This window comes from Heterocephalus glaber, unplaced genomic scaffold (genome assembly GCF_053883595.1).
Source record: "Heterocephalus glaber isolate CG9 unplaced genomic scaffold, H.glaber_assembly_v1.0 deba00000281, whole genome shotgun sequence".
Taxonomy (NCBI): domain Eukaryota; kingdom Metazoa; phylum Chordata; class Mammalia; order Rodentia; family Bathyergidae; genus Heterocephalus; species Heterocephalus glaber.
The window spans coordinates 25775379-25794150 of NW_028258139.1; positions in this window are offsets into that span (position 1 = coordinate 25775379).

The window sequence follows — 18772 nt, forward strand, 5'->3', positions numbered from 1 at the left end:
CATTCTTTTTCCTTCTCTGTTTCCCAGAGGATGTGTCCATTTACTTTAGTGAGTCATGAAAAATCCCTGGAGGTATCATACATTTTGAGTTTTATGCTTCCCTCTAATAGCTTTTTTTTTTTTCTGGAGAAGATAAAGGTGGAGAATAGAGTAATGGTAAGGATGATTTAAACAAGGGAGAGTGTTCTGGGACCAGAGCATCTGTGAAGGAGGCCTACTTATGCAAGCATTATGCAACTGTGTTGCTGGGGTAAATCATCTTTCTGCCATGAGTCTTCATTTCTTTATCGCTCAATGCAGAACAATGAAACATAACTTTTTTCCTCCTAAGTCTCATAGTAAGAAATAAAAATACTGTTTAATAAAATGTGTATTATAATTTTAATGTAAATTTCATATATATTTTAGATGGTGGAGTTTATAGGACAGCTCACACAGAAACTTGATCAGCTACCCTGAGTATGCTTATGTTGATGGACCTCTGACTGTTCAGGCAGAAAGAAGGCTGTAGGACTCGCTAACTCACAGGAGCTCCTCCATGCTAACTGAGCGTGTGGTCTTGCCAAAGAGATGCCTAAGGAAGAGCCAGTCCTGCTTTCTTCAGACCCTTCTTACATCCAGTTAGACAATGGCAGAGAGTGCCCATGTCATTTGAGTGCATTGCGTTATTTTATGTACAAGCAATACTTTCACATTTATATTACTGAAAGAACTCTAATCTTGGGAGCAGGGCGCTACTTACTAGTATCTGTGTGCCTTAGCATCTTTGTTTCTTAAACTTGACCTATACATGTTCTCCTTCTTTAAAAAGAACTGTTGAGGTCACACATCAAAAAATGTTTTGGGGGTGAAGGGCGCACAGGTAATGGGGAAAAAATAAGAACTAAGATACATTATGTTCAGGTACAAACACCCAATAATAAATGTAAATGTATTGTATACCTAAAATGTACCAATTAATATATAAATAAAAAAATGTTTTGAAACATGGGAAGCCCTAACTCCATAGGAATTATTGCTTTCTTTCCTTAGCCCAATGCTAGGCAACTGTGAGGCATGTAGTAAGCTATTGTTGAATGACTTAAATCATTGAAATTTCAAAGATAACCTTTTAGTTAGATGAGAATACCCATTGTATACCCTACAAATGAACAGGGCTGATTGGCTCATTCTCTGTGAGGTTTTGAGGAGAGCTGAATAATTGCATACTTATCCTCTCTGAATGAAACCAATGCTCTCTCGTGATTGAGCCAAATAAAATCTTTCTTCTGGATTATGCATAGGCGATGGACAACATTTTAGCTTCAGGGTTTCTCACCCTTGGCACTATTGATATTTTGTGCAAGAAAATTCTTTGGTGTTGGGGCTGCCCTGTGCATTGGAGGATGATTAGCAGCATCTTTGATCTCTACCCACTAGACGCTGAGAGCACCAACTCCCACTGAGTTGTAAAAAGTGGAAATGTCTGCAGCTATCGTTAGGACTCCTCTGAGAGATGGTGGTGCAAAGGATGGTGGACTGGGATGCTGATAATGTTCAGTTTTATGATATGAATGCCACTTATACAGGTTTGTTTTGATTTGTTCACACTTTTGTATGTATAGAGCTCCTCAATAGAATTTTACTAATTTCAACTAAGACTTCATAAAAAATGACCAATGAGTTTTTTTGGCACTTGCTTAAGAACCTATATGTAAGGAAATGAAGAATAGAGAGGTGCTATATTAGTATGTGAAAAGACCACTGGCCATTGGCTCACACAAAGACCCTTAGGTGGACTTAATGAATCATAGATGGTCCAACAGTTTGGAAGACATTTGGTTGGAATTCTAATCAAAGTATTTTTGTTTCATGGTTTATGTTCCTTCAACCATATCACATCAGCAGGCAATGTTTTACTTCAACCATGAGACAGTAAAGAGTAGGAAAAGCAGGAGAAAATAAAGGTGTAGACATTATTAAGAAACAATTTCAAATATTAGTTTAAAGTCTCTCTTTCACTATAGCTCAATGAGAAAGTACTCTTCGTCTACAAGCTACTTTCTACCCAAGAATAGTTCTTTTATGTTTTTGGTGCCGGGGATCGAACCCTGGAACTTGCACTTATGAGGCAGGAGCTGGAACCACTGAGCTAAATCCCCGGCCCAACCCAAGACTGGTTCTTTAATTGAAAGAATGGGTAAATGAATGAATGAATGAATGAATGAAGAGAGAAAAAAACCAGATTTGAGATGCTTGCTATAATCCATTAAACAAATTCTTCTATTGACTTTGGTTTTTCATGTTAATAAATTGAAAAATTTTATATGTGTTATATATGTAAAGTCACTTACATGTCTATAGGTGAGTATATATAAAATACATATTTGTATATCTCTCCCTCCACCCCTAGCATAATTGGCCTTCAACTGCAGGGACTTCAATGGCCCTGATTACAGCTCACGTTGCAGGCTACACAGAAGCGCTGCTGACTCCAGCTTTGGCGTGGCTCCTGTTTAAACAGACTTCCCAGAAATCTTGGGCACCTTGCCACAGTAAGGAAACAATTTACGTCAGATTCTGAGCAGGGGAATCCGTCGGGGTGGGAAGGAGGGCAGAGGCGAGTTGTTAAAGGTGGTAAGAGTGAGACTTTTCATGGCCCCTACAGCTGATCATTATTTCCCAGACTCACTGGAGGGACAAAGGAATTACTGTTCTTCTTTGGCCTACCAATACCTCAGTCGGTCTGTTCTGAAAGCCAGTGGCTGCAATGACTGCCTAAGATTCCTTTGGGGACACTGAATGAGTCTGAATATGATACTAAAGGACTGTTTGCTAGCTCTCTTGATAGTTTTCCATAGTTAAAAGATTTATTTTTATTAATTATGGATGGCTTTCAATGTTCCCTTTCAGTTCAAAGACTGGGATTGAAAATACTTGTGAAACAATTTAGTCAGACTTCTTCCTGTTGGAGGAATTATTGCATAACAACAGAATCATTCTCCATTCAATAAATGTTTACTTAATGTGACAGATATTATCAAGATTCTATCTAATATTCAAATATGCTTCTCTTTTTCATGCTAGCAGCACTCTCCTGGGATTTTTAAGGGGGAAGCATTATGTCCATGCCCAAGCAATAAATTTTTATTGGTGTAAATCAATCATGACAATCTTATTCCTACTCAGGATTTTTGGTACAAGAATATACCTTGTTCTGGACAAAAAGACTTCAGAAAAGGACGCTGTCCTGCAAAATTCTTAGGGAGGTGTTGATTTTCTGATAAAAAAGACCAACACTGCATTAGCATGTCTCATTCTTGCCTTGAAAATGAACTTGCAACTATGATGACATTGACAGGAAAGCTATTGATATTATTGATTTACTCAGCCAACAGAAGCAACCTCTTAACTTCTAGATAGCTTGCTTCATAAAGAAAACACAATAGGGCCAGGGATTTAGCTCAGTGGTTCCGCCGCCTGCTGTGCAAGCGCAAGGACCTGAGTTTGATCCCCGGTACCAAAAAAAAAAAAAAAAGAAAACATAATAAATCAGAATGATTAGGCTTTCTGCTTGTAGTAAAAAATTACACATTGAAGGTATCCTCTGCTCCAGGTGCTGTGTTAGAGAAGGGGTGTGGTGGGCAGACTTACTGCCTAGGTTCCCCTCCGAGGAGGACTTGTGGCTGGTGGAGGTGAACTGCACTAGCTCACAGCTCCAGTCACCAGCACCACTAGGACCTGTCCTAGCTGCACAGGGACAAGGTGCCAAGGCCGCACCCTCCTCTGTCTGGTATTAAATGAAGAAGGAGCATAAAGTCCCAGTTATTTAGAACAGTGTGGGACAGTCTAGTACAAGATGCTCCGGGACTCCCGACCCTTCTCCTGGCATTGCTCAAGTGGCTTGAAAGGGAATAGCAGGGAAAAACACTTAAAAAGCAGAGTTTGGGTGCTGTCTCTGGAGGAAGGGGCCAGGGAACAGTAGAGACAGCCTCAGTAGGCAGAAAATCAGGAAGGACATCATTGAATTCTACAATACCATGAATCAACTTGATATTATTGTATCTATGTACTACTTTGTCCAACACTAGCAACTCACATGGAACACTCACCAATACATACCACATTCTGGGCCATAAAATACACTTCGACAACTTTGAAATAATAGAAATCGTAGCCTCCATGGTGCTCCTGAACCTTTCTGTGAATGTCTCTATGTCTCCAACAAGATGTTGACCTCTTAGCAGGTGGGATATAAGCCATCTTCGTCTTTATCCTTTCACATAGAATCATGGCTTATGATAGGAATTTTTTTCATATATTTATTGGTACATTCTAGGTATACAGTACATTTACATTTATCATTGGGTGCTTGTACCTGAACATGATATATCTTGGTTCTTATTTTTTCCCCCATTACCTGTGCACCCTTCACCCCCTTCACCCTTCCATATTTACATAGACTTTGTTTCCATTTTTTTTTCTTTTCCTCATAATTTTTCCTCTCCTTTCTTCCCTTTCTCCTTCCCCTCCTACCATCCCTACCCCTTTGGACCTTTTCCTATTTCAAATTATCAATTATTCATTTTAATAATTTTCATCCTTATTTACACTTTCAGTTTTTCACACTAGAGAAACTATTTGGTATTTACACGTGTATGTCCTATTTATTTCACTTAAGAGTATGGCCTCAATATGCATCCATTTAGTTATAAATGTCTCTAGTTTATCATTCTTTATGGCTGAGTAGTACTCCATTTTATATAAAAACCCCACATCTTCTTTATCCAGTTTCCAGTTGATGGGCACTTGGGCTGTTTCCAAGCTTTAGCTATTACAAAGTGTGCCGCTATAAACATAGGTCACATATGTTGCTGTGGTATGATTCTTTTAATTCTTTGGGGAAGATACCCAGTAGGGGAATAGCTGAGTCAAATGGGACCTGTAGTCCTAGTTCTTTGAGGTATCTCCATACTGATTTCTATAGTGGTTGCACCAGTCTGCATCCCTCACCAACAGTGGAGAAGGGTTCCTTTCTCCCCACAACCCTGCCAGCATTTGTTATTGGTTGATTTCTTGATAACAATCATTCTTTCTGGGGTGAGGTAGAATCTCAGTGTTGTTTTCATCTGCATCTCTCGAATGACCCATAAAGTTGAACATTTTTTCATATATTTATTTGCTGCTTTTACTTCTTTGTGTGAGAAATGTCTGTTCATTTTGGATGCCCATTTTTGAATTGGGTCTTTGAATTTAGGGGGTCTGATTTTTTTCAGTTCTTTATATATTCTCGATAGTAGACCTTTGTCTGAGGTACAGCTGCTAAAAATTTCTTCCCAGATTGTAGGTTATCTCTTAGCTCTGTTGGTAGTTTCTCTTGCATTGCAGAAGCTTTTAATATGATGAGATCCCAGTTGCTGATTCTTTGTGCTAGCTCCCATGCTATTGAGGATTTGTTCATAAAGTCTCTTCCTATGTCAGTGTCATCAAGACTTCTACCTAACTTATCTTCCAGCAAATTTAGTGTTTCTGTCTTAATATTTAGATCTTTAATCCACTTTGATCTTAGTTTAGTGCATGGTTATAGGTATGGGTCTAGTTTTAATCTTTGGCAGGTTGAAATTCAGTTTTTCCTACACCATTTATTAAAGAGGCTATCTTTCCTCCAATGAGGGTGGTTGGCTCCTTTGTCAAAGATGAGGTGGCTGAGTATGTCTGGAGTTGTTTCTGCATCTTCTAATCTATTCCACTGATCTTCAGGTCTGTTTCTTTGCCAGTACCATGCTGTGTTTATCACAGTAGCTTTGTAATATAGTTTCAAGTTGGGGATTGTGATACCCCCAGCCATGTCTCTGTTGCCTAGAATTGCTTTTGCTATTCTAGGTTTCTTCTGCTTCCAAATGAATTTTTGGATTGTTTTCTCTAGTTCTGTGAAGTATATTGTTGGAATTTCAATTGGCATTCCATTAAATCTATATAGTAGTTTTGGAAGGAAGACCATTTTCACTATATTGGTTCTTCCTACTGAGAACAAGAGATATCTTTCCATTTTCTTGTATCCTCTTCAATCTCCTTCTTCAGAGTGCTGTAGTTTTCAGTGTAGAGGTCTTTTGCTTCCTTTGTTAGATTAATTCCTAGATATTTCATTTTTTTTAGATGCTGTTGTAAAAGGAAGTATTTCCCAAATTTCTCTCTCAATGAGTCTGCTATTTGCATATAAGAAGGCTATTGTTTTTGAGTTTTGACCTTGTATCCAGCCACTCTACTGAATCTGTCAATTAGGTCTAGAAGACTTTTGACAGAGTTTTTTGGGTCTTCTATGTAAAGTATCATATCATCAGCAAATAATGACAGTTTCATTTCTTCCTTTCCTATCTTTATCCCTTTAATTTCTTTCTCTTTTCTAATTGCTATGACTAATGTTTCCAGAACAATATTGAACAGGAGTGGTGATAGTGGACATCCTTGTCTTGTTCCTGATTTCAGCACGAAAGTTTTCAGATTTTGACCATTTAGTTGGCTGTTGGTTTTTTTTTTTTTGTATTAAATTCTTTTATTGGTACATTGCAGGTACACAACACAATTACATTTCTCATTGGGAATTGTACCTTTATGTAATGCATCCTTGTTCTTATTTTTTCCCCATTCCTAGCCCTCCCTTCACTGCCTCTACCCTTCCCTATTTGCAAAGACTTTATTTCCATTTCTTCCATTTCTCATCATTTTTTCCTTTCCCTTCTTTCCTTTCCACTGCCCCGCCCACTACCCCTACCCCTTTGGACCTTTTCTTCCTATTTTACATTATCGATTATTCATTCTAATCATTGGTACATTTTAGGTATACAATATAATGACATTCGTCATTGGAAATTTGCACCTTTACATAGCCTCTCTTGGTTCTTATTTTTCACCCTTGCCCAGCCCTCCCTTCAACCCCTCCAGTCCTCCCTATGTACAAAGATTTTGTTCCTACTTTTCCATTTTCTCATATTAATCCCATTCCCTTCTATCCTTTCCCCTAGCCCTCCCACTTCCTTCCCCTTTGCCCCTTTTCTTCCTATTTCACATTACCTATTATACATTTAGTCCTTATTTACACTTTCAGTTTCTCACATCAGAGAAACTATTCGGTGTTTATACATGTGTGTCCTATTTATTTCACTTAAGAGTATTGCCTCAATGTTCATGCGCTTAGCTGTAAATGTCTCTAATTTCTCTCTTTTTATGGCTGAGTAGCACTCCATTTTATTAAAAAAACACATTTTCTTTATCCAGTCTCCAGTTGATGGGCATTTGGGCTGTTTCCAAGTTTTAGCTATTACAAACTGCGCTGCTATGAACATGGGTGCACATATATCACTGTGGTATGATTCTTTTAATTCTTTGGGGAAGATCCCCAGCAGTGGAATAGTGGGGTCAAATGGGACTTCCAGTCCTAGTTCTTTGAGGTATCTCCATACTGATTTCCAGAGTGGTTGCACCAGTCTACACTCCCACCAGCAGTGGAGCAGGGTTCCTCTTTCCCCACAGGCCCTGCAGCATTTGTTACTGGTTGATTTCATGATAGCAGCCATTCTTTCAGGAGTGAGGTGGAATCTCAGCATTGTTTTCATTTGCATCTCTTGAATGACCAGTGATGTTGAACATTTTTTCATGTATTTATTAGCTTTTTCTATTTCTTTGTCTGAGAAATGTCTGTTCATTTCAGATGCCCATTTTCAGATTGGGTCTTTAAATTTGGGGGATCTGATCTTTTTAAGTTCTTTATAGATTCGAGATAGTAGACCTTTGTCTGAGGAAGAGCAGGTGAAGATTTTTTCCTACATTGTGGATTGTCTCTTCACAGTGCTAGTGGTTTCTCTTGCTGTGCAGAAGCCTTTCAATAAGAAGAGATCCTATTTGTTGATTGTTTGTGTTAGTTCATGGGCAACTGAGGTTTTGTTCATAAAATCTTTTCCTACACCAGTCTCTTCAAGGGTTCTACCTAACCTCTGTTCCAACTGGTTCAGAGTTTCTATTTTAATATTTAGATCTTTAATCCATTTTTATTTTAGTTTAGTGCATGGTGAGAGATATAGGTCTAGTTTTAATCTTTGGCAAGTTGAAGCCCAATTTTTCCAGCACCATTTATTAAAGAGGCTATGTTTCCTCCAGTGAGGGTGGCTCCTTTGTCAAAGATGAGATGGCTGAGTGTGTCTGGTGTTGTTTGTGCATCGTCTAATCTGTTCCACTGGTCCTCAAGTCTGTTTCTTTGCCAGTAGCATACTGTTTTTATCACAGTAGCTTTGTAGCATAGTTGGAGGTTGGGGATTGTGATACTCCCTGCCATGTCTCTGTTACCTAGAATTGCTTTTGCTATTCTGGGTCTCTTCTTGCTACAAATGAATTTTTGGATTGTTTTCTTGAGGTCTATGAAGTATACTGCTGGGATCTCAATTGGAATTGCATTAAATCTATATAGCAGTTTTGGAAGTATGGCCATTTTCACTATATTAATCCCTCTTACCCAGGAGCAGGGGATGTCTGCCCATTTTCTGATATCATCTTCAATCTCTCTTTTCAGAGTGCTATAGTTTTCAGAGAAGAGGTCTTTGATTTCTTTTGTTAGGATGATTCCTATGTGTTTCAGTTTTTTGGATGCTATTGTGAAAGGAATTATTTGGCCTATTTCTCTCTCAGTGAGTCTGTCATTGGTGTAGAGGAAAGCTATTGATTTTTGTGTGCTGACCTTGTAACCAGCTACTTGACTGAATTTGTTTATTAAGTCTAGAAGACTTTTGGTGGAGTTCTTGGGGTCTTCTATATACAGTATCATGCCATCTGCAAATAATGACAATTTGACTTCTTCATTTCCTATCTTTATTCCTTTTATTTCTTTGTCTTGTCTAATTGCCATGGCTAATGTTTCCAGAACTATATTGAACAAGAGTGGTGATAGTGGACATCCTTGTCTTGTTCCTGATTTTAGTGTGAAGGATTTCAGGTTTTGACCATTTAGTATTATGTTGGCTGTTGGTTTTTCATAGATGGCTTCTATCAGATTGAGGTAGAGACTATCTATTCCAATTTTTTGTAGGGTTTTTATCATAAATGCATGTTGGATTATGTCAAATGCTTTTTCTGTGTCTATGGAGATAATCATATGGTTTTTGTCCTTGGCTCTATTGATATAGTGTATTACATTAGTTGATTTTTGTATATTGAACCATCCCTCCATCCCTGGGATGAATCCCACGTGATCAAGGTGTATGATCTTCTTCATTCTGTTTGCCAGTATCTTATTAAGGATTTTTGCATCTATGTTCATTAGTGAGATTGGCCTATAGTTCTCTTTTTCATTTGGGTCTTTCTCTGCTTTGGGGATCAAGGTGATGCTTGCTTCCAGGAATGTATTTGGGAGTATTGCTTCCCTTTCAATTTCACTGAAGAGTTTAAATAGTAGTGGCAGCAGTTCCTCTCTAAATGTCTTGTAGAATTCAGCAGTGAAGCCATCAGGGCCCGGGCTTTATTTAGTTGATAAATTTTTAATGACATTTTCAATTTCATTGGTTGATATTGGGTTGTTCAGAAGTTTTAGGTCTTCTTCATTCAACATTGGTAATTCATATGTATCTAGGACTCTGTCCATTTCTTCTGTGCTGTCCATCTTATTGGCGTATAGGTTCTGGAAGTAGGTATTGATGAGCCTCTGGATTTCTGCTGGATCTGTTGTAATTTCACCCTTTTCATTCCTAATTGCATGGATTTGGGCCTTTTCTTTCCTGTTTCTGACAAGGTTGGCTAAAGTTTTGCCAATTTTGTTGATTCTTTCGAAGAACCAACTCTTGGCTTCATTGATTTTTTTGTATCATTCTCTTAGTCTCCATTGCATTGATTTCTCCTCTGATCTTTATAATTTCCTCCCTTGTATGAGCTTTGGGGTTATCCTGCTCTTCTTTTTCTAGAAGTTTGAGGTTCAGCATCAGGTTGTTTAATTGGGCTCCTTCTGTTTTCCTAATATGTGTATTCACTGCTATGAATTTCCCTCATAAGACTGCTTTCATTATGTCCCATAGATTCCGCTATGTTGTATTGTCATTGTCATTTAATTGAAGGAACTGTCTGATTTCTTCTTTAATTTCCTCTCTGACCCATTGGTTATTCAGAAGTCTGTTGTTAAATTTCCATGTGTTTATGAAATTTTTTAGTTTCTTTTGCTATGGATCTCCAATTTCCTCACACTATGGTCTGATAATATACAGGGGATAACTTCAATTCCTTTGCACTTACTTAAACATGTTCTATGTGTGAGTATGTGGTCTATTTTGGAGAATGACCCATGTGCAGCTGAGAAGAATGTGTATTCTGATTTTATGGGGTGGAAGACTCTATAAACATCTGTTAAGTTCATTTGTTGAAGAGTTTGATTGAGTTCTAGTATTTCATTACTTATTTTTAGTCTAGCTGATCTATCTATTTGTGACAGTGGGGTGTTCAGGTCCCCCACTACAACTGTATTAGTGCATATATGACTTTTCATGTCTGTTAGTATTTGTTTTATATAGTTGGGTGCACTAGTGTTTGGTGCATAGATATTTATGATTGTTATCTCTTCCTCTTGGATTCTTCCCTTTATAAGGATGTAGTGTCCTTCTTCATCTCTCTTAATCAGTGTTGGTTTGAAATCTACTTGATCTGCCAAGAGGATAGCTACTCCTGCTTTTTTTCGGGTTCCTGTTGCATGGAGTATTGTTTTCCACCCTTTAACTTTCAGTCTATGAGTTTCCTTTTGAATTAAGTGTGTTTCTTGTATGCAGCATATTGTTGGATTTTGCTTCTTGACCCATTCTGCCAGTCTATTTCTTTTGATTGGTGAATTGAGACCATTAACATTGATGGTTATAACTGAAACATATTGACTTGTCATTGCCATGACTTTTTCTTTTTGTTGTGTTCTCCCCCTTTACATTTAATTTCTTGTCATGCCAGATGGGTTCATTCTGCTTTCCTTCCTGGGGTTGTGATCCTCAATGTCTGTTCCTAGGACATTGTGTAAAATTCTTTGGAGTGCTGGTTTGGTATTCATGAAGTTCCTCAGGTGCTCTTTGTCATGAAAGTATCTTATTTCTCCATCCATTTTGAAAGATAGTTTTGCAGGGTCCATCAATCTGGGTTGGAGGCTGTTTTCTTTTAGGGCTTGGAATATGTCACTCCAAGCTCTTCTTGCCTTGATGGTTTGTGTTGAGAAGTCTGCTGTGATTCTGATGGGCTTTTCTTTGTATGTGATTTGTTTCTTTTCTCTGAGTGCTTGGAAAACTTTGTTCTTCTGTTGTGTTTCTGGAATCTTAACAATTATATGCCTATATGTAGATTTTTTTGATCAAGGCTATTTAGAGTCCTGTATGCCTCACTTATCTGTATGTCAAGCTCTTTTCTCCTGCTTAGGAAGCTTTCTGCCATTATTTCTGTGAAGAGATTTTTTATGTCATCTGCACTCTCTCCTGTTTCTTCATTGAGCCCAATCAGTCTTATGTTATTCTTCTTTGCATCATCTAGCAGCTGCTGGATTGATTTCTCATGTTCCTTTATAATGTTGAAGCAATTTTTCTTTTCTTGGTCACTAATTGCAATCTTATCTTTTATATCTGAAATTCTGTCCTCACATTCGCTCATTCTGATGTGTAGACATTTAGTGGAGTTTTTCATGTCCTGGAAATGTATTTGCATCTGTTTTATGGATTCCATTTGTTTCTTATGTTGGGATTCCATCATGTTCCTCAGCTCCTCTCTAGATGTATTAATCATGTCTTCCACTAGAGGCACAATTTCTCCTGTTATCTGAGAAATTATTTCTGAGTTCATTTTTTCTAGATCCCCTTTTGTTGCCAGTTCAGTGGGTCCAGGTGGTTGAGTATCAGAGTGTTCCATCTCATTTCCCTTTGGGGTTACTGTAGATGATCTGGAAGCCTGGTTTTGAGTCTTATTTACATATTTTCTCATTTTGACTGGGGTGGGGGTCTGTTGCTGCCTGCACGGATTACCTCCTCTGGGCTGGGTGAGGTGGGACAGGGGCCGGGAGCAGCAGTAGGGATGGTGACCCAAAAGCCCTTTCCTGTGGGCTGGGAGCAGCGGGAGGGATGGTGGCCGGGAAACCCCTTTCTCTGTACCAGGAGCAGTGGGATGGCAGCTCAGAAGCCCCTCCCTCTGGTCTGGGAGGGGTGGGAGGGATGGTGGCCCGGAAGTCCCTTCCTCTGGGCCAGGAGCAGCAGGACAGAAGGTAGCCCTAAAGCCTTTTCCTCTGCGCTGGGAGCAGCAGGAGGGATGGTGACCAGGAAACCCCTTCCTCTGGACCTGGAGCAGTGGGAGGATGGCTCAGAAGCCCCTACCTCTGGGCCGGGAACAGTGGGACTCAGTACCTTGTTCTGGTGGTCTGGTGTCCTCTGCATCTTTGTAGTGTGGAATCAGGTGGCTTCCTGTCTGTAGCGGGGAGATTTGGTGTCTTCTGCATGACTCAGGACCTTGGTAGGGCGTGCACCGACCTGCCTGTCTGCAGAAGGCTGATTTCATGTCTTCTGAGTGACTGGAGACCTTGGTAGGGTGTGGGAAGACCTGCCTGTCTGCAGCGGGGTGATTCGGCATCTTCTGCGCAGCTCAGGACCTCGGTAGGGCATGCACGGACCTGCCTGTCTGCAGTTGGCTGATTGGGGATGTTCTGTGTGACTCAGGACCTTGGTAGGGCATGGGCAGACCTGCCTGTCTGCAGCAGGGTGATTAGTCGTCTTCTGTGCAACTCAGGACCTTGGTAGGGCATGGGCAGACTTGCCTTTCTGCAGCGGGCTGATTCAGCATCTTCCAGGTGACTCAGGACCTCGGTAGGGCGTGCCTGGCTGTTGGTTTTTCATAGAAAGCCTTAATCAGGTTGAGATAAAGACCTTCTATTCCAATTTTCTGTAGGGTTTTTATCATGAATGGGTGTTGGATTTTGTCAAATGCCTTTTCTGCATCTATTGAAATAATCATATGGTTTTTGTCCTTGATTCTGTTAATATAGTGTATTACATTTATTGATTTATGGATGTTGAACCATCCTTGCATCCCTGGGATAAATCCGACTTGGTCAGGGTGTATGATCTTCTTGATGACCCTCTGTATTCTGTTTGTCAGTATCTTGTTGAGGATTTTTGCATCTACGTTTATTAGGGAGATTGGTCTGTAGTTCTCTTTTTGGGTTGAGTCTTTCCCTGGTTTTGGAATCAAAGTAACACTTGCTTCCAGGAATGAATTTGGAAGCCTTGCTTCCCTTTCAATTTCCTTGATGAGTTTAAAGAGTAATGGCATTAGTTCTTCTTTAAATGTCTTGTAGAATTCTGCAGTGAAGCCATCAGGACCTGGGCTTTTCTTTGTTGGTAAATTTTTTATTACATTTTCAATTTCACTCATTGTCATTGGGGTGTTTATAATTTCTATATCTTCTTCATTTAACTTTGGCAATTCATATGTATCTAGGAATCTGTCCATTTCTTCTGTGTTTTCCATTTTATTAGAGTATAGGTTCTCAAAGTAGGCATTGATGATCCTCTGGATTTCTGCTAGATCTGTTGTGGCTTCACCTTTTTCATTCTTAATTGCATGGATTTGAGCCTTTTCTGTCCTTTTTTGATAAGGTTGGCTAAAGGTTTATCGATTTTATTTATTCTTTCAAAAAACCAACTCTTTGATTCATTAATTTTTTGTATTGTTCTCTTAGTCTCCACTGCATTGATTTCTGCTCAGATCTTTATAATTTCCTTTCTTGTATGAGCTTTGGGTTTGTTATGCTCTTCTTTTTCTAGGAGCTTGAGGTTCTGCATTAGGTTATTTAATTGAATTCTCTCTATTGTCCTAATATGGGCATTCACTGCTATGAATTTCCTGTGTAGAACTTCTTTCATTGTGTCCCACAGATTGCTCTATATTGTACTGGCATTATCATTTACTTGTAGAAACTGTCTAATTTCCTCTGTCACCCACTGGTTGTTCAGGAGGGTGTTATTTGATTTCCTTGTGTTTGTGGGAGTTTTGCGGTTTCTTATGTTATTGATCTCCAATTTTATTGCACTATAGTCTGATAATATACAGGGGATAACTTCAGTTCTTTTACATTTACTTAGACATGTCCTATGAGCTAGCACATGATCTATTTTGGAGAATGACCCATGTGCAGCTGAAAAGAATGTGTATTCTGCTTTTGTGGGGTGGAACACTGCGTAAACATCTATTAAGTCCATTTGTTCAATAGCTTGGTTCAGTTCTAGAACTTCATTTTTAGTTGTTTTTCTAGATGATCTGTCTATTTGTGATAGAGGGGTGTTGAAGTCCCCCAGTACAACTGTATTTGTGTTTATTTGGTTTTTCATGTCCATTTATATTTGTTTTGTATAGTTGGGGACATTCGTATTTGGTGCATATATATTTAGGATTGTCATCTCTTCCTCTTGGATTGTTCCCTTCACAAGTATGTAGTGACCATCTTTGTCTCTCTTAATTCTTTTTGGTTTGAAATCTACTTTGTCTGAAAATAAGATTGCTACACCTGCTTTTTTCTGGGTTCCTGTTGTGTGGAGTACTGTTTTCCATCTTTTTACTTTCAATTTATGACTTTCCTTTTGAGTTAGGTGTGTTTCTTGTATACATCATATTGCTGGATTTTTCTTCTTAATCCATTCTGTCAGTCTATTTCTTTTGATAGGTGAATTGAGGCCATTAACATTGATAGTTATAATTGATAGATATTGACTCATCCTTGTCATGATGTTTTACTGTTGTTGGCTCTTTTAGTTCTTGTTTTCCCCCCTTTCCCTTTAGTGTCTTACCTTGCATGGTGTCTTCTCTCTGTTGGGCCTCAGGGAGTTGTGACCTTCATTGTCTTTTTCTAGGATATTCTTTAAAATTGTTTGGAGTGCTGGTTTGGTGTTCATGAAATTTCTCAGGTGTTCCTTGTCGTGAAAGTATCTAATTTCCCCATCAATTTTGAAAGATAATTTTTCAGGACACAACAGTCCTGGTTGGAAGTTATTTTCTTTTAGGGGTTGAAATACTTCACTCCAGGCTCTCCTTGATTTGAGGGTTTGTGTTGAGAAGTCTGCCGTGATTCTGATGGGCTTTCCTTTGTAGGTGATTTGTTTCTTTTCTCTAACTGCCTGTAGAATTTTGTTCTTCTGTTGAGTTTCTGGGATCTTGACTATTATATGTCTAGGTGTAGTTTTTTTTTTTTGGTCATGTCTAGTTGGAGTTCTATATGCCTCACTTATCTGTATGTCCGATTCTCTACCTCCTCTACCTCTGTCTGGGAAGTTTTCTACTATTACTTCTGTGAACAGTTTTTTTTATGTCAGTTGTATTTTCTCTTGTTTTTTCATGGACTCCTATGAGTCTTATGTTATTCTTCTTTGCATAATCTAGCAGCTGTTGGATTGATTTCTCATGGTCCCTTACTATCTTTAAGAAATCTCTGTTTTCATGGTCCTTAACTACTATCTATGGTAGGAATTTTAAAAAGCATCTATTTATTATTTTAGGGACTGAAATAAAAAGGTAAGTCTTTTGGGAGGAGTTGACTTAATAGGAGGAAGCAAGTTTTTGGATAGTATTATGGTATTAATGTCAACAACATTAAATAACTTATTTTTAACTGAGCTCCACTTTATACTGTCCCAAATGTATCTCTTTAGTTTTGGCTTCAGAATGAATAAGGTCTTCTTCATTCATTGAGTGCTAATAAATTTCATATGAGATAGAGTTGTAAATATTTTGTTAGCCTGAGAAGTGTTTTTGCAGATATTATTGAGTATTTTGAACAATGGACATAATAACAATTAGGAAATGAATTTTCCATGACCTTTCAGCGGAGAGCCTCAGTAAGATCCAAAACTCATTTGGCTCATCCAGAAAATGAATGCACAAAATATTATCTCATTGCATTATGAGAATTACTGTCAGCAAAGTACCTAGAACATAATAGGGATTATATATATTTAGGAAAAAGTGTTTGCAAAAAAACTGCAGTTGATTTTATGGAAATTTCCAACCCTTTGAGGTGGCTATGAGACTCATTCCATTCTTACAAGTATAAAAGTAATTGTAACTTATAGGCACACAGTTCCTGGTAAATAAAAATGGACGAGCTATCTTTCTAGGAGACTGGGAGACACTTTTTTTGAAATGTTTCAGGTTCAAGGAGATGACAGTTCAGAGAAGTGCAGTGTACAAGGTGAACACAATGGTTTCAAAGGGCCCTTCTACCACTGGAACCTTTATGAGTTTGAAAATTCAGACAGATATCTGTTCACTCATTTAATGAAAAATTGCTCTGTTAGGTACTATCCACAAAAATCCCTAACCTTGTAGAAATTTATATGGGACAGAAAAATAAATAAACCAATATTTAGTATACCAGATGGTGCTATGTACTGATAAAAAACCTAGCACTTTACTTGGATCTGTGTTTTAAAACTTAATTTAGAGCAATGCTTAATTTCAAACCTCAGTGGCAGGAAGGTAAAGAGTTTCAAATTCAAGGACCTTTATATCTCAGATGTTTCCTTAACATCTCAGATGTTTCCTTAACCTATAGCATTTAATATCATCTGATACAGATGGATTTCTGGTCAGTTGAATGAATTAATAGTTGATAAATTTCTTCAGGGATAAGATGATTTCTATCGCTGGAGTTTAGTATCCTATATCGGTGTACAGGTGAATTTTTCCCCTCTGGTTAATCAGGAAGACTCAATCTAGAAGAGGGTTAAACAAGGTCAAAAAGATGGAAAAAGGTACGATTTGCATGCTAGAGAACATGATCATATCTATTTATGCACACCTCCAGGGACATGACAGGGAAAAGCCCTGGTATACACAGATAAGATTTTCAAAGATCTTAAAGCAAAAAAAAAAAAAAAAATCAAACTGAACCATTCAATCCATTAAGCAAAGGAAGATTAACAATAAGTATCTGCCACTAGAAAATATAAATTTCTTTATATCTTTTTAAATCAGACAAACTTTGTACAATTTAAAATGGCATTTACAACACATTTTGGCATATTTCAAACTTAGACTGTATTTAAACAAAGACACAGAAGTTTTTGTAGGTTCAATTTCTTACATAATTTCTAAAGTGCTTTTGAATTTATTATTTAATGGATTTATTCATGCACAAACAAACCTAGGAGTTAAGCAAAACAAGTCCTAGCATTTTAGATGCTGGTAGGAGAACCTAGGTATTGATATCAGCGTTTTTCACCCAGGCTTAAGCCCTGGATATTTAGAGGACTTGTAAGCTTTAATGGGCATACAAGGAAGAGCAGTGTGGGGTGAAATGTGACACCTCTCTGCTCCTTTCTTGGAACTCAAAAGTACCAGTCCCTAGCATGGGGTCTGAGGATCACAGTCCAGGACAGAGGGAAAGACAGCTTTTGCAATCATTAGAAAATTATGAAACAGAGAAAGTATCAATAGAAAGTTATAGAGTACTATGGGAGTTCATAGGGGGAATCTAGCACATTAATTTTCTTGTCAGAGAATCCCAATAGGCTCTGTGGGCAGCTGTACTCTGTTCAACTGGTGTGTGTTGGGGGAGGGGTGAACAGAGTCATTGTAGTCTATTGTTCCAGACAACAGACCAAGAACTTCACATTGGTTAGCCTTGTCAGACTCAGAGGGCAAAATTCTCTGCTTTGGAAAATGTGCCATTGGGATCAGGCTCCAGCCCAGAGACCCATCCTGGGAAGCAGGACTTGGTGCCAGTAAGTCCCAGCAAACTGAGTGAGTCGGTGATCCTCCCTGGGAAATTGTGACCTTGGATGAGGTGTTTGTGCATCCCTGAGCAGACTGTGAATGCCTGCATGCCCAGAGATGTGTGGCAACCTCTCCTTCACCTGAACATCAGGTATTTCCTGTAACCAGGGTCTGGGGTCTGTGACTGTCAAGGTGCTTGCTTCCTCCTTGGCCATAGGTATTATACCCTTTTGTAGTGAAGTAAATTTGTCTCAATAAGTTTCAGTGCTTGGATGAAGACTGGAACTTGATAGAAGTCAAAATATTAAGCCAGTGTACACATTATCCATGTAGGTAATCCTTGCTCTTTCCTTTAATTTATTGTAATTAGCTGTGCAATTCTTAAAAGTGTCAATAGGCTTGTCCTTATGGGTAACATTGAGGAGAGATTCAGGGAGACAGGAATATTTTTCTTTGTCAAGTTTAAGGAAGGAAGATCTGCAAGAACAAGTAGGTGGCAAGAACTTAAAGTAGAGAAGAAAGCCATCCTAGTCCATGGGTCATATGGGAAGAAGAGGGGTTGGGAGGGCTGACAGCCCCGAGGGCTAGTTTGCTGCAAAGCACTGTGGTTCCACAGGCAGCTTTCCCCTCTCCTTCTATTCTCACCCACATCTTATAAGCCATCAGTGACTATATGATGGATGCAGCTGAGTACTTCACAGGAAAGCTTCTCTCTCCCCTGAAGGAAGAGAAGGTGAAAAAGGGGCTGTTAATGGCAAGAAAAAGGAAGTGGTTCAGGTGAATTCCACAATTCTTTGGCTTTTTAAAGCCTGAAGGTGACTGGTTAAATATTTTGATGCACAGACCCTGGCCACTATTCTAATGAGCTCTGGTAAGCTGGCACAGAAAATTAATGATAATAAATTAATTCCAGAGAATTCCATTTTATGTGCTCAATTATTAATGGGATTACACTATTATTAATGGTGTCGATTATTAATGGCATGAATATTTAAGAAATCACATCCATGCTATGATGTACAAGGCTTCCAGTGTTGGG